The 16440-nt window shown below is 48.7% G+C and overlaps 1 protein-coding gene across 4 annotated transcripts in view; it reads right to left on the bottom strand.

Annotated features, from left to right (window-relative positions):
* The window catches only part of AGPAT1 (1-acylglycerol-3-phosphate O-acyltransferase 1), a 71453-nt gene extending 55376 nt beyond the window's left edge, over window positions 1-16077 (bottom strand). Inside the window, exon 1 of one of the 4 annotated variants that reach the window (XM_079964032.1) lies at window positions 16000-16077. The gene's annotated coding sequence lies outside the window, so the exon portion shown is untranslated. Of the gene's footprint in view, window positions 1-10358; window positions 10383-10466; window positions 10485-10752; window positions 11143-15999 lie in introns of those variants that run through there. The other 3 variants (XM_079964029.1, XM_079964030.1, XM_079964031.1) reach the window with 3 other exon arrangements.
* Window positions 16078-16440: the final 363 nt, after the last annotated feature.

Genomic DNA, 16440 nt, shown 5'->3' with positions numbered 1-16440 from the left:
GTTTTTTTAGACTGCGCACCACTTTTCAAAAATCATTAAGTGTTTTACAACATATCTTAAATCACAACGCTCAAGTACAACAAAAAAACCCCAGAAAAAGTCTACATTAAAGACCGCAACGGACAGCTAAACAGGGCATCCTGTTAAATTATAAATAAAAAATCAACTCAAACAAAATTCAGTAAAAACCACACATTTTAAAATAGCATAACTAAGCAAAAAATAAAAATAAACTCGCTCTTCCTAACCCATCATATGCTCAATCATACCATTAAACAAGGCAATCTGATTAAATCCCCAGCCTTAAATGCAATGATAAACAAAACTTAAAACTGAAACTAAAACTGCTCTCTGATTCATATGTGACCCTTCCCTCCAAAAAACCAATAGGTATCTGACCACCTGTGTTCACTATTAAAAAGAAATTTCTATTTTTCACTTTTCTTCCAAAGAGTTCAGAGTTTTTCCCCTCTTCCCATTTCATCCTCACAACAACACTGCGAGGCTGCTCAGGTAGTGAGATAGGTCAGCCAGGAAGCTTTGCAGCCATTCCTAGTCCAACATCCTACCTAAACCATGTATAGGGAACTTGAGTGGCCCTACAGTCTGCTGCTGGACTACAACTCCCATCATCCCTGACCATTGGCCAAACGGGCTTGGGCTGATGGGAGCTGGGGTTTTACAACATCTGGAGGCCCAAAGGCTACCACACCATAGCAGCTCTCCTTAAGAAAACCTTCCCCAACTTGGTGCCCTCCCGATATATTGGACTACAACTCCCATCAGGCACAGCCAGGTATTGATAGAAGGTGCAGGACTAAAGAGTTTTAATGAAATTAATATATATAGACACACACACACACACACACACACACAGAGAGAGAGAGAGAGAGAGAGAGAGAGAGCGCAAGTGAAAATCACTCCCCAAGATTTTATGTACGATTGCAGTTTTCAAAAGGGGGAGGGAAAATAACTTTAGGCAAACAGAACAGCAAAAATCAATTTCCAGCTGACAATGAACGTAAGAACATTCCATCAATCCTACTTTAAACGTAGGCATTAATATAGGCAGCCCAAACAGGCGTCTAAGCGAAACTGGGGGTTGTTAAGTCGCATGTTCTAACGTAAGAAGGGACGAGTCAAAGTAGAACAATTAAAACCACAGAGACGTTCTTGGCATCCGTACAGGCCTAATCCTGTTCTGCTTAGGCTGCAAACTTCTCAGCCGCCCCCCACTTCTCGCCAAAGGAGAAAAGTAGCCTTGTTAGTCTGGCAACAAGGACTTGTGTGCAGGCAAGTAAGTGGGCTGGAGGAAGATGGTGGGGAAAGGAACCCAGTGGATCGTAAGGGTAGTCCAAAGGGGGTTTTGTTTTGTTTTGTTTTGCAGGATGAATACTTATGGGTGCATGGAGTGGATGAAGCATGCCTTAAGTCCATCTCCTGGTTCCCAAAAATCTTTTCAATATATATATGGTCCTCAAAGAGAGGATGTATCAGCTATTAATTATATTAACCCAATGCACTTCAGCTGCAGCGAGCTTTCTCCAGGGGCTTATCTCGCTTGTTTCTTTGAAAGCTGCTCAAGGACCATCCAATTTTAAGAGACCTTACAGGGCAAGATATAAGCCGCTGAAGGAGGCTCACTTGAGCCAAAACACACTGGGCTAATGTATGAAACAAATATTCATCCTTTCCAGCATCTCTGGGATCATAGAACTGTAGAGTTTGAAGGGACCAGAAGGATCATCTGGTCCAAGAGCCTCAAGCCATGTTTCTCCCTTTTTAAAAGAAAATAAATAAATAAAGCATTTTGATACCACTGTCCCTAGCTGAAGATAGTTCCAAAATAGGCTCAGGTTGCAGCTAACCTCCTGGGAAAGGCAGGTTCCGCTCTGAGGCCAAATTTTAAATCAGTGGTTTCTTAACTTTTTCCAACCACCACCTCCTTGGTTCTATAAACGTGCCCCCGGTGCCCCATACCCTAATAAAAAGCATTATTCGGAATTGTAGTTTGCACAGCCCCCTATGGAAGATAACAACACATCAAGTTCAAAACAGCAGCAATTATTTGCATTTATTCAAAATCCAACTGAAACTGTTTAATTAATTCAACAAAATGGATGAACTTGACCTGGCGAAGCCAGCTTTTTTTGAGTCCGATAGTCATTTGGTCTCCCTTTGCCTCCCGGGGGGGGGGGGGAGGCACCATCCACAACTGGTTCAAATGGGCTGCCTGCCAGTCGATACTGGAATAAAGGATGCTCAGATCTTAGGGACGAAGTATTCCTCGCTGCCACCTCCATAAGAGCACACCTGTGTGCACACTATGTCAATCATCCTGGAACAGCAGCTTATAAAAAAGCACACTGTTGCACTTACCACTACATACGTGGGTTGGCATCCAGTCCCTTGAATGATGATGCCATCTCAACCCCGCAATGGCCAGTCTTAGGAGCAAGGGATAAATGAGCAATCTGTGACAACAGCGCTTGGAAGGAAGCCACAGAGAGAGGCGTTCTCCACTTCTCTCTCCTCCCTCGCAAAACTGACCCTCAGAAATTAAGACTTGCTTGAGCAGAAGCTTAGTTACACCAACATAGATAAGAGGCTCCTCCACCTTCTTATGGAAATTCACAATGATATATCGGCCAGAGTAAAATTTGGCCCTCTGGAAGCCCTTTCTGATTCTTTTCCTCTGAATAAAGGGGTCAAACAGGGCTGCCTCTTGGCCCCTTTTCTATTTAATTTCTACATCAATGACATCGTTACAACCATGAAGGCCCTAAACCAATCTGCCCCCTCTTTACAACAGCTCAAGATCCCCATATTACTCTACGCGGACAACATGGTGATACTGTCTTTAACCAAGCAGGGCTTAAACAACATGCTCAGAGGGCTCATGACATATTGTGATACCAATTCCCTCAAAATCAATTTCGCCAAAACCAAAATTCTTACTTTTGGCACGAAAACTCGGAAGCCATTCTGGAATTTTGAGGGCCACTCTATTGAATATTGTTCAGCATTCAAGTATTTGGGTATCACTTTTCAGTATGGGCTTAGCTGGTCAGCTCACCTAAATATGTCCATCCTGGCTGCCCGTAGAACCATCAAAGCTTTGGAGAAATTCTTCTATGCAAAAGGCGGCCAGTTGGTTCCACCAATCAGAAAAGCATTTATCAGCAAAGTCCTCCCGATGCTACTGTATGGGGTTGAAATCTGGGGGTGGAATTTAAAAACACTACAACGGCTCGAGATTCTACAAAACTCCTTTGCACGAAAGGTACTGGGTCTCCCCAAGGGCTCGGTTGCTGCACAGTTAAGAACAGACTGGGCCTCCCCTCCATTGTTGCGAGAGCCCACATTAGAATTATTAGTTTTTATTGTAAATTAATCAAAGCCCCAGGTTCCCTTTTAGCCAGGCAAGCCTTTTTAACAAGTTCTCATAGCAATAAATGGTCCAAGGCCATGGAGACTATTACTGCACGCTACTCCCTCCCAGATCTGGACACGCTGTCAGCTTGGGATCAACATAAAATCTGGGCCTGGATTCTTACTAGAGACGAGGCCATGGACCGGGCACAGTCCACCACAGCTCGCCTCTCCATGTGGCTCCCTAAAGTGAAAGTGGTAAGATCACTTGCCAACTACTTGATAGACCTGACGGAGCCCAATTTGAGAAGAGCGTTTACCATGGCCCGTTTCCATTCTATACCCACGGCCTTCCTGCAGGGGATTTACTCTAAGACCCCTATTACTCAGCGTCTATGTCCATGCACAATGAATGAAGTAGAGGACTTCATACATTTCTTTTTCTACTGCCCTATTTATGAGCTAATAAGAACTAAGCTCCTCCTCTTGATCCCATCCACCATCACATCTAAGGAAGACTGTGTGAAATTGCTTCTTGTGGACGCAAATCCCCAAGTTACACGTGGGGTGGCAATCTTTATAGTGCAGGCCTTGAAACTCAGGGCTACTCTGACGGGGTAGTGTGTCCTAGACCTGGACCTGTCTTAATTCTTTTATTACCTTTTAACCTAATGTCCCGAGCCTATTTTGGGGCCATTATATGCTTTATATACATTCGCAGTAATATCGCTTTAAATTTTGTTTGGTTGTTTGTCTCTAGCATTTTTTTTTTATCCTGCTATGGCTGTATGCTAATGCAATAAAGGTTTGATTGATTGATCTATCGAAAGGATAAAGTCAGGGTGTGTCTAGTAGAACAATCTCCTTTCAGCCATCTTAACTGCATTACAGCCACTGACAACAGTTTTAAGAGCTAACTAATGCATAGGGAAACTGAACTTTTAATTATCTTCCACACACACCCTTACAGGACAGTATATTGCCAGTACAGTACAGTATATTGCCAAACTCTTTGGCAAAGCAAGATAGAGCTGTGACTAGCCCTGTGAAGGCGTGTGAAATATTCCAGTTATGCCCACCCGCAGGCTTCCTGGCCCTTATCTGAAGAAGGCTTCTGTGTGACTCAGAAGCTTGCTATCCCGTCCATGGCATCTGCCAAACTAAGAAGGTAATTTGAGCCCTTTGGAATGTTTGCCTCAACTACCCTAAATTTCTTGTCTGGAAGCCTGGATATTGTAAAACAGGAAGTTATTCACTGTGGCACAGAAGGACAGGTGCCAAAGGACACTGGTTCTCTTCAACCAATCCCAAAGGAGTAGAAAAAGCCACTCTGCTACAAAATCTACACTCCTGTCTTGGCTAAGACATGTCCACAAAATGGAAGATGGCAGGATCCCCCAGGGATCCGCTCTGTGGGGAGCTGGCCTCAGGCACCCGGTCCACTGGCAGACCAACTCTGCGATACTAAGATGTCTGCAAATGTGACCCAAAGGCTGGCGACATCAACCCCGCCATGTGGGAATCCCTTGCAGACGACAGACCATGCATCCATAGCAGCGACCAGAGGAATGACCCCTGGGAGGAGCGCAGAGAGAAGAAATGCCATGGTGCATTTGTAACAACAAAACCGGACGCCTTCATCTGCCCCGGCTGCAACAAAACATGTCTCTCCCGTATCAGTCTCTACAGCCACAGCAGGCGCTGTAACTCTCCAACAGTTTCGACTTCGCCCACGAAGGCGCATTCTTCCATTGTCTCCCGAGACAGATGGATGCCAAATAGTTATCATAAGTTGAAAGGCTTCTCTTTCCAGGTTAGGAGCTGATGCCATTTGCCTTATGGCAAGTCAGGCCATTGTTCCTATCTAGCTCTGCATTTTCTACCCTGGCTCTCTGGGCTTTCCGGGTGGGTCCTCTCCTGGACACTGAACCTGGGACCTTCTACATGCAAAGCAGATGTCCTGCTACTGGCCTACGGCCTTCCCCATTTCCTCTTCTGACCCAACGCTTTATAACCCCCAAAAGCCTTTCCCACCACCCCGTGCAAAGACACTCACTTCCCATTCAATGCACAAAGACTTCTATCAGGAACAGTGCTAGATATATAAGCTAGGCGCCAAACAGCCCCTTAAACCTGGGATGCGGTTGCCACAGCAGAGCGTCCATATGCCGGGGGTTGGACTAGATGACCCTCGGGTCCCTTCCAACGCTACGATTCTACGATCTCAACGACATTGCTTGGCTGTAGCTTGCTCTGACAACAATTCACTTGTCCCAGTGTGCAAGGAAGAGAAACACACACAGTGAAAATGGTATTAACCATGGACTAAGGCAGGGGTTCTAAACCAGTGTTTCCCAACCGTGGGCCTCCAGCTGTTTTTGAACTACAATTCCCATCATCCCTGACCACTGGTCTTGCTAGCTAGGGATGATGGGAGTTGTAGTCCAAAAACAGCTGGAGGCCCAAGGTTGGGAAACACTGTAAATCTAAACTGTGGCCTATAAGCTCCACTTGGTTGGCCTGATGTGACGGAGGACTAAGATGCCCAGCAAGGTGCCCATGATCTGTGCCACAGCGCAGGAGCAAAAGGCATGCATCTTTTGCTGTGCAAAAAATCAGGTTGCCCGATAGAGATGCCCCATGCCAACCTGGCGCCTAGAAATCTCCAAACCGTCACTACTGGGTTTGCTCAGCATCAAGATGGCATTAGGTACAGCCAAAGGGGTTCCCGGTCAATTATCCCACAGAACAATGGTGTCAGAAATCTCGATAAGATTAGATTCCTGCGGATTAGATTAGATTAGATTCCTGAGGTTGAATCCTGACAAGACAGATGTACTGTTTTTGGGGGACAGGAGGCGGGCAGGTGTGGAGGATTCCCTGGTCCTGAATGGGGTAACTGTGCCCTTGAAGGACCAGGTGCACAGCCTGGGAGTCATTCTGGACTCACAGCTGTCCATGGAGGCGCAGGTCAATTCTGTGTCCAGGGCAGCTGTCTACCAGCTCCATCTGGTATGCTGGCTGAGACCCTACCTGCCCCATGGACTGTCTCACCAGAGTGGTGCATGCTCTGGTTATCTCCCGCTTGGACTACTGCAATGCGCTCTACGTGGGGCTATCTTTGAAGGTGACCCGGAAACTACAACTAATCCAGAATGCGGCAGCCAGACTGGTGACTGGGAGCGGCTGCCGAGACCACATAACACTAGTCTTGAAAGACCTACACTGGCTCCCAGTACGTTTCCGAGCACAATTCAAAGTGTTGGTGCTGACCTTTAAAGCCCTAAATGGCCTCGGTCCAGTATACCTGAAGGAGCGTCTCCACCCCCATCGTTCTGCCCTGGCACTGAGGTCCAGCTCTGAGGGCCTTCTGGCGGTTCCCTCGCCGCGAGAAGCCAAGTTACAGGGAGCCAGGCAGAGAGCCTTCTTGGTAGTGGCACCCGCCCTGTGGAATACCCTCCCACCAGATGCCAAAGAGAAAACCAACTACCAGACTTTTAGAAGACATCTGAAGGCAGCTCTGTTTAGGGAAGCTTTTAATGTTTAATAGATTATTGTATTTAACATTCTGTTGAAAGCAAGCCGCCCAGAGTGGCTGGGGAAACCCAGCCAGTTGGGCGGGGTATAATTTATTATTATTATTATTATTATTATTATTATTATTATTATTGCAGGGGGGTTGGACTAGATGACCCTTGGGGTACCCTTCCAACTCTAGAGTTCCATGAACCATACTCTGGTTGTCAACAATCAAGCCTTCAGTGTTATGGGCCCCGTCTTGTGGACGACTCTTCCAACGGAGATGTTCAAACGTTTGCTGAAAACTTTGCCACCAGGCAGACCATAGAAGTATCCTACCACTTTAAGAAGTCACGGCTTCCCCCAGGGAATCCTGGGAAGTGTAGTTAATGAAGGGTGTCAGGCATTGTCAAGATACGTGCTGCTATTCCCCTCACAGAGCTACCATATCCCAAGCTTCCTCTGAAGATGAATTGTTCAACCTCTCTGGCAACCGTGGCTCTGGAACAGGGGTCTCCTAAACAAATCTCGGCACCCTCTACAAACTGCATCTCCCAGAATTCTTTGGGTAAAGTGGTATTGTAAGTGCTTTAATTCCATGCTGCGAATGTGCATTAAGTAGAACTCAGCGGGAACCCACCCCAAAATCGTGAACATTGGCCATACTGACTAGGGCTGGTAGAAGTTGAGTCCCACCACCTAAATTCCCGGGGAGTTATTGCAAGGGTTACTGAAATAATGGTACAAGAAGCACTCTGAAGAGTCAAAACAGCAGTATGTAGACAGCCGAGTACTGTGACCACTTTCTCCACACCTTTGCAGTACAGCCAATCTAAACTGACTCCTCCTTGCAACCCCCCCCCCCGAAATCTGCAGAAAGTACCCTAACAGAGACGGCACAAGGTTGTGCACATAGACCTTTCATTCCAGAATACCTCTGCCAAGATCCCAGCCTTCCTGGTCTTTTGCAAACATGGAAACTCCAGAAGGCCTCACCAATTCAGTTTTCAGTTTTCAAATACTCCTTGTGGGAGGCCCAGATCCCGGAAGCCCTGGATTCAAGTCCTTAGTCCAGCCATGGCAATTCAGCCCCTGTTTCACCACCATCTCAAATAAAGGCCTCTCACTCTGGGCTGCTGTAGGAATGTGATAAAGATTATCATCATCATCATCATTATATATTTATTTATACCCCACCTTTTCCCCCAACAGGGACTCAAGGCGGCTTACAGATAAAACAGAAACAGCTAAAAACATTGGGGGGGGGAACGACAATTATAAAACCAAATTAAACTTTAATAGAATTAAAACTCTCTGCAGATTAAAGGACCTACTAAAAACAGAGATAATTACAATAAAAACAGCGTGGCACCAGCCCTTTCCTTAAAATCAGTCGGTTCCCCAAAGCCTGTTGGAATAAGGTTTTCACCTGCCAGTGGAAGACCAAGAAGGAAGGAGCCAGTCTGGCTTCTCTAGGAAAGGAGTTCCAGAGTCTGGGAGCCACCACCGAGAAGGCCTTTCCCGCATCCCCACCAAGCAGGGCTGTGAGGGTGGTGGGACCCAGAGAAGGGCAACCCCCGAAGATGTCGGAACCCGGGCTGGGTCATATGAGGAAACACAGTCTTTCAAAAAGCTTGGACCCAGGCGGTGCTGGGCTTTCTAGGTCATAGCCAGCACTTCGCATTGAACCCGGAAATAATATTATTATTAGTGGTAGCTATTGGAGCTGTTGTCTGCTCCATGTAACCAGCCCTGGCCGACAATCTGGCTGCCGCTTTTTGAGGCAGCTGGGAGTTTCTGAGCGCTTTTCAAAGGCAGCACTACGTAGAGCAAGTTGCTGTAATCCAAACGGGAAGTAACTAAGGCGTGTGTCACCGTGGCCCAATCAGAGCAGTGATAAAAACCTTTTGAAGGCTGCTGCTCTTAATCCCCAGAATGGCACCATCATCAGAACAGGGGAGGGAAAACAAGACAGAAGCTGCTAAAGCAAAAAAAATTAGGCTGCATAAACACCATGCATTTAAAGAACATGGCTTGCCCCAAAGAATTCTGGGAACTGCAATTCACCCCTCACCAAACAATGGAACTACAAACGATGGAACTACCCCATTATTCCTTTTTTTGTGGGGGGAAGGAGTTTAAATGTGGATGCAGCCTCATCAGGGCTTTCCTCTTGGGTAAAGATGAGCCCCGAGCAAGTCTGCGTGTCCAGCTCTGCCTGGCCTCAAGCCCTTTTCACCCACAACCTGTTCACAAAAAGCTTTTATAAGGGGGTGGGGTGGGGAGATGGCAGCCACACTCCCACTCCCAGCAGCCCTGGCCAGCATGACCAATGGTCATGGCTGAGGAGAGCTGTGGCCCAGCAATGTTTGGAAGACCAGATCCTCCCTGCCCCTGCTTGAGCGTTCCCCTGGCCTGGTGCCTTGCAAACTACCACACCCCTCACCCCTAACCATTGGTCATGCTGGCTGGGTGGAGAAGGCCAACAGCATTTGGCTGGGGGCAGCCGGCCTGCATCGCATTGCGTTTCCCATGCCCCTTTCCCAGGCTATATATTCAGTATATTACGCCTCCTGTATCCCCATCGCTTGCGCCGTATCATAGCCATGTGCTCTTCCAAATTCCTTGAAACCCTTCCACTAGGCCCCTCGCCCTCCTCCCAAGACACATATCAAGTTATATCTTCCCGTTCCCTCTCAGCAAGTGCCCCCACTGCGCTGCCCCTCTCGCAACCAGCTGCCCCATCTCATTATACTTCCACCCTCCAAAAAAATAAAAATAAATAACAGCTCATTGGAAACCCCCTCCTGGTACCCATCCCAAACCTCTGTTTCTCCCCAGGACAAAATACCCTCCCCCAAAAAGTAGGCTCCCTCGGAAAGCCACCCCCATATTGTAGACCCCATTGCAGGCACCCCAAACCTACATGCACACACACACAGGCTCTTACTTTCCAGGCCAGGGCCCTGCCCCCCAAGTTATACCTCCCAGCTGCTCACCACCACAAGCACTCCCTATAACCCCACAGCAGCCCTTCAAATGCCCCCCCCCAAAAAAACCCCTACACACAGGCTCTTACTGTCCAGGCCAGGGCCCTGCCCCCCAAGTTATACCTCCCAGCTGCTCACCACCACAAGCACTCCCTATAACCCCACAGCAGCCCTTCAAATGCCCCCCCCCAAAAAAACCCCTACACACAGGCTCTTACTGTCCAGGCCAGGGCCCTGCCCCCCAAGTTATACCTCCCAGCTGCTCACCACCACAAGCACTCCCTATAACCCCACAGCAGTCCTTCAAATGCCCCCCCCAAAAAACCCCTACACACAGGCTCTTACTGTCCAGGCCAGGGCCCTGCCCCCCAAGTTATACCTCCCAGCTGCTCACCACCACAAGCACTCCCTATAACCCCACAGCAGCCCTTCAATTGCCCCCCCCCAAAAAAAAACCCCTGGGCACTTTGCAATTACTATTATTACCCCCAATTGCTACTCGCCCATCACCGGCGGCTCCCAGGGCGGGTTACAATAATCCCCCCCCCCCAACGAGGTTAAAAGGCTTCTGAGTTCCCAGCTTACCTCCACCGCTGCGAAACATCCTCCCCCAATTCTGCTTCCTTAGCCCCTCCCACCCCAACCCCTTAAAACTCTCTCTCCCCGCCCCCGCCCCACTGACCAAGACACCCAACGCGATTTATACCTCGCGTCGGAGAGGAGGACCCTTTCCCAGCCCCATAGCACACCCCCGCCCCAAAAGCACACCCCTCCTAGGGTGGCTTGTAGCGGGACGACTCCCCCCCCCTCTCCCACCCACCTACCCCGCTCTGCGGCTGCACCCCAGCCCCCCAGCCCATCACCCCCTTACCTGGCTGCGCGGGGCCTCCCCCTTCGTGGGGGAGGAGGGAGGCGGGGGGGGGCTCCTGAAGGCCCCTGCCCGGCTACCCCCCGCGCCCCCAGGGCCAGGCCATGGTGGTGGAAGAGGAGGAGATGGAGCTGCTGCAGCTACAGCTGCTGCTGCTGCTGGCTGCTGCTGCTGCTTCAGGGATGCGCTGTAAAAAGGAGGAAAAGTGGGATGGGGGGGGGGTCTTGTTGGAAGAAGAGGAAGGTGGGGGGGAGGAATCGGATACTCGAGCCCGGCTGCCTGCTGGTGGCTCTACCGGCGCGGGCCACTTCCTCAGGGCTGGAGTCAGTGTGGGGCGGGGGGGGGGGGCGCCAGAAAGGCAGGAAGTGGGGGGCAGCTGATGGGCAGCCCCGGCCGCCAATAGCAGCAGCTCCTTCCCTTCTTGTCCCCCCCCTCTCTCTCTCCCTCTCCCCCTCCCCACCCCGTGACCACTGTGCTCGCTCTCCGCGCCCCCCCCCTTGCTTCCTCTGCTGCTGGTGCTTCTCGCGCATTCTCGCGGCTCGCCACCCCTCCTCTTCCTCCCGCTGGCCTCCCACCCGGGGCTCCCATTCATTCATCCCGTCGCTCCATTCATTCCTGCCAACCATCGCGCCCCCCACCCGAGCGTTCTTTCTCCTCTTCCTTCTTCTCCGCGGGGGAAAAGGAATAGAGATAAGGGAGCGTTTGTCTCCTCTCCGTTAGCTTTCGGAGTGGTTCGTGTCTACTCGGAAGGAGGAAAGCCGGTTTGGGATGTGATGCCTAACAGGGCCCTATGCCTTTTTGTCGGGGGGGTGGGGGGTGCGTAGGGTTGGGGATGTACAAACGAACATGTTTGTTTCAACATACATGGCGTATAAATGAATAAGTTTATAATCCTCCCTTCACCAACAGCAGGTCCCAGGGCAGGTTAATATAATTACAAATTAAAAACAGATATATGTATGTATATAAATGTGTGTGCGCGCGCATATATGTATGTGTATATGTGTGTGTGTGTAAGTGTGCAGTGGTACCTCAGGTTAAGTACTTAATTCGTTCCGGAGGTCTGTACTTAACCTGAAACTGTTCTTAACCTGAAGCACCACTTTAGCTAATGGTGCCTCCTGCTGCTGCTGCGCCGCCTGAGCACGATTTCTGTTCTCATCCTGAAGCAAAGTTCTTAACCCGAGGTAATATTTCTGGGTTAGTGGAGTCTGTAACCTGAAGCGTATGTAACCCAAGGTTTGTTGTTGTTGTTTAGTCGTGTCCGACTCTTCGTGACCCCATGGACCAGAGAACGCCAGGCACTCCTGTCCTCCACTGCCCCCCGCAGCTTGGTCAGACTCATGCTGGTAACCTCGAAAACACTATCCAACCATCTCATCCTCTGTCGCCCCCTTCTCCTTGTGCCCTCCATCTTTCCCAACATCAGGGTCTTCTCCAGGGAGTCTTCTCATGAGGTGGCCAAAGTACTGGAGCCTCAGCTTCACAATCTGTCCTTCCAGTGAGCACTCAGGGCTGATTTCCTTCAGAATGGAGAGGTTTGATCTTCTTGCAGTCCATGGGACTCTCAAGAGTCTCCTCCAGCACCATAATTCAAAAAACCCAAGGTACCACTATATATATGTGTGTGTGTGTGTGTGTGTGTGTGTGTATTCTGTATTTTTACTCATTGAAGCAACCTTAGTGTCACATGAAAAGTGTTGTGAAAAAGCTTTAATAAAATCTTGTTTATTTTAAAAAGCCATGCAAAATAAAAGGTAACCCTTTGAGTTCACTAGGGCTTACTCTCAGGTGTCTTTTATGGGCATAGGTCCCATGCATGTTTACTCTGGAGTAAGCCTCATGGGGCGGTGGACTAGCAATGCGGTCCTGTGCATGTGCCCTGTATTTGTAGGATTGCTCCCAAACAGCATGATCCTATACTTGTGTACTCAAAAGCAACCCCAGGCTTTTTCTTCAACAGGGCTTACTCTGTAGTACAGCCTTCACCTGCCTGAGCCCTCTGAACTACCTATGCATCTTCCATTTAAAAGCACCTGGCCGGTGGGCTTCCTGTGGGTCTCACTGACCCACACTGAGAAATGCATGCTGGACTAAATAGGCCTTTGGCCTGAACCAGCAGAGTTCTTATGTTCTTATAGCATGTCCCCTGCTCCCCAAAGAATCCTGGGAATTGTAGTGTACCCCTCACAACTGCAATTCCCAGCACCCTTAACAAACTACGATTTCTGGGATTCTGCGGGGGGTGGGGTGGAAAATGTACTTTAAATGTATGCAGCCCAAGCTGGGCTTATCTTGGGCCCAGCAGCAATGGCTGGAGATGATGGGAGTTGCAGTCCAACAACATCTGGAGGGCACGGGGTTGGCTAATGCTGCGCTAGCAAAAGTGTGCTTAGGTCTGTGACGAAAGCTGCATTGAAAGGTTGCAGAGGAAATCCTCCAAGTGGCAGCTGCAGACAGGCTGGCAGTGCAAACTCCATTGCACGCTTACTCAAAGGTTCTGTGGAGCACACGCCCAAGTAAGTATGCATGCAACTGGAGCCTGAATAATTCTATATTTTTATGACTAACCGACATATGATAAATGTTGACATTTCACATTTATATGCTAACAATCCCAGATGGATTTTTTGAATGTTAACACACACATCATAATACCTTATTTAAATCCATGGAAGTGCAATCAGGGCATATTCTTCCTCAGTTTCTCTGTCTCCATTTCCCCTTCCTCTACTGCAGATGTGGAAAGCTATGCACTCCCCAAATAGTGAAAGACTTCCATATTTACTCACACTTTCCAAGCAAGCATTGCTGGATTCTGGCAGTCGCATCCACAACCTGGTTCCTATGCAGTGTTAGGTATGTCAAAATATATTCCAATCAATAAAAAGTATGCAGCCAAGGAGTTGGCTGGTTATTTCAAATCAATGTGTGAAATTCAGCTACACACACATACACACATCCTGCTTTATGACCTTCGTTGGCCCCTTGATGCTTCTAGCGCCCAACATCGCAGTAAAAAACGCCATGACTGGCAGAATTTCAGGGTGAGTGGAGGAGAAACTACACATCACACAGGAGACCATTGGATCACCTTGCGTTAAAACATGCATAAGCAGCCAGCCTCAGAGAGGGGACTATTTGGATGGCGATATTAGTGTCTGGAGAATAAGGGCTTGGTCCTTTCCCCTAGTGCTGTTTCCAGGTTGGGGTGTGGGTAAAGACAGGTATCTAGATTGTAGTTGTACTGTTTTTATCCACAGTCACCTGTCTCAAAGAAGGCCAAATGTCAGCTTCAGATGGTGATTGTGACTGGGCAAAATAACAGGGGAAAGAATTAAAAACCCTTCCCCAGTGAAGCCAGGAGATTCAAACTATGGATCTCCCATGCCATGTTTAATCTGGCCCTCACCAGACCAAGGATGGGGGACATGTGGCTCTCCAGATGTTTCGGGGCTCCAACTCTCATCAGCCCCAGCCAGCAGGGCTAGTAGCCAGGGATTATGGGAGCTGTAGTTCAGCAACACCTGGAGGGTCACAGGTCTCCCATCCCTGATGCAGACTCTGGTGCCCTCCAGATGTTTTGGAATACAAATCCCACCATCCCTGACTGTTGGCTATGTTGGCTGGAGCTGAGGAGAGTTGAGGTCCAATAGCATCAGGAGGGTCCCAGGCTGGGGGGTGTCTGCTGTAGACACAATGATATCCTCCCTTCAGTCATGTCCCTTGCATGCCTCCTTTTTCCTGATCTCATGCTCTGTAAAATTTCTCCAGAGTCCTATCTCAGATAACTTCCTAGCTTCAATTCCCTTCCTGCATTGAACTTTACTGACAGCTGCCTACCCTTCCTCAAGGTTCCTCTTTCTCACTCCATTTCCTTCTCTGCATCCTTCTTTTAGCCACCTTGTCCCTGAGTTTCCTGCATCTCGGGACTGTTTGACTGGGCTTTCCCCCCAATAATAACGCAAGAGGATCCCTGCTGGATCAAACCAAAGGCCCATCTAGTCCAGCATCCTGTTCTCAAAAATATATCATAGAATCATAGAATCATAGAGTTGGAAGAGACCACAAGGGCCATCGAGTCCAACCCCCTGCCAAGCAGGAAACACCATCAGACCACTCCTGACATATGGTTGTCAAGCCTCTGCTTAAAGACCTCCAAAGAAGGTCCTGGGAATATGCCCCTGGGAAGCCCGAAAGTTGGATATGAACACAACAGCCCTCTCCCCACCTGTGATTCTCAGCAACTGATGTTCAAAGGTGTACTACCTCCGATTCTGGAAGCAGAACAGACCTCTGCCGGACTCTGTGTGAAGCTCCTAGCCCAACTGACAATTGTCCATTCCCTTCCGGAAGTTGGATGGCAAATTGTTTAGTTCCCCGAGAAATCAGAACCATTCCTGGCCACCAAGCCAGCCAGCATCACAGGCTTCACTTTCACTGATATAGACAGGAGGAAGAAACTAACATTCTAGCCTAGTTCAATGTCCAGAATTGTAAGGTGTGTATACCACTTCTGATGTACATATCATAGCACATCTTGCATCTACCCTAAATTTGCTGGAGCCACTGTGGAAGAGGGGAAACAAAACCCCACTGTATTACTTTTCAGTCGGTACAGTGCAATCTTTTACATGTCTGTTCAGAAATAAGCCCAGCTGAACTCCCAGGTAAGTATGTAGAACTGCATAGCAAGTGCTCTCAATAAGTTGCTGAACTCCAGCTCCCACCTTTCCTGGCTGTTGTTCATGCTGACAGAGGCTGATGGGGGTTAGAGTCCAACAACACCAGGAAGGCACCAAATTGGCAAACCCTGATATATTGCATCGCAGCCACAATCTGCTTTAAAAATGAGTGTTGGCATTCCCAATCTGGTGCCCTTCAGACATTTTAAACCATAATTCCCATCAGTTCCAGCCAACATGGTCAATGGACAAGAATGATGGGAGTTGTAGTCCAAAATTGTCTGGCAGGGGAAAACCAGGTTGAGGAAGGCTGAGGCACTGTCTTGCTTGTGCTGCCCAGAATGAGAGACACACACCCCCCATGTGCCTAGAAAGAACAGCAGCAGAGTAAGCTGAGTTTCCTTTGCTCCCACGACCCTGAGATTAAGAGTCTCATGCTCTACCATCTGGGGCTGCTGTGACATTGGCAGCAATTGTGATGGCTGTGGGTTGCCATGGCACAGGCAGGGATGATTCTCAGTCTTAATAACCCAATCCTAAAACTGGCGGCAAAGCCAGAACTTACTTCCTAGTAAGTCTGTTCGCAGGTGGCTGTAAATAGTCGCATTAATCCCAGGAGTTCTGGCTGAGTGCAGATATGCATTTGTAGATGGTTAGATTTGTGGTGACTCTGGCTTAGCCTGTTGAGTTGGACGGGTAACATCAGTTGCTGGGGTAATGGGAAGTGTGTGTTGTCATGACAATGGTGGTAGCAGCAAGGGAAGTTTGTGATGAGTGTATGGCTTATTGTGGTAACAACAGAATCCTTGGAATGGTTTGGTTGATACCAAAAACCAAAACTGTGGTTTAAATGGGGCAGGTAGAATTACCAACATGGACCACAGTGGCACTGATGGATAGCAGGTTGCCATGCCAACAGCATCACTGGCAAGCAGGTGTCTGGTTGCTATGGTAACACCTCACTTTCTGCAGTTAAACCTGGTTGAGGATTAGTTGACTTATCCAG

This window comes from Podarcis cretensis (genome assembly GCF_951804945.1).
Source record: "Podarcis cretensis genome assembly, chromosome: 2".
NCBI lineage: Eukaryota > Metazoa > Chordata > Lepidosauria > Squamata > Lacertidae > Podarcis > Podarcis cretensis.
This window is presented reverse-complemented; position numbering and strand designations above follow the sequence as displayed.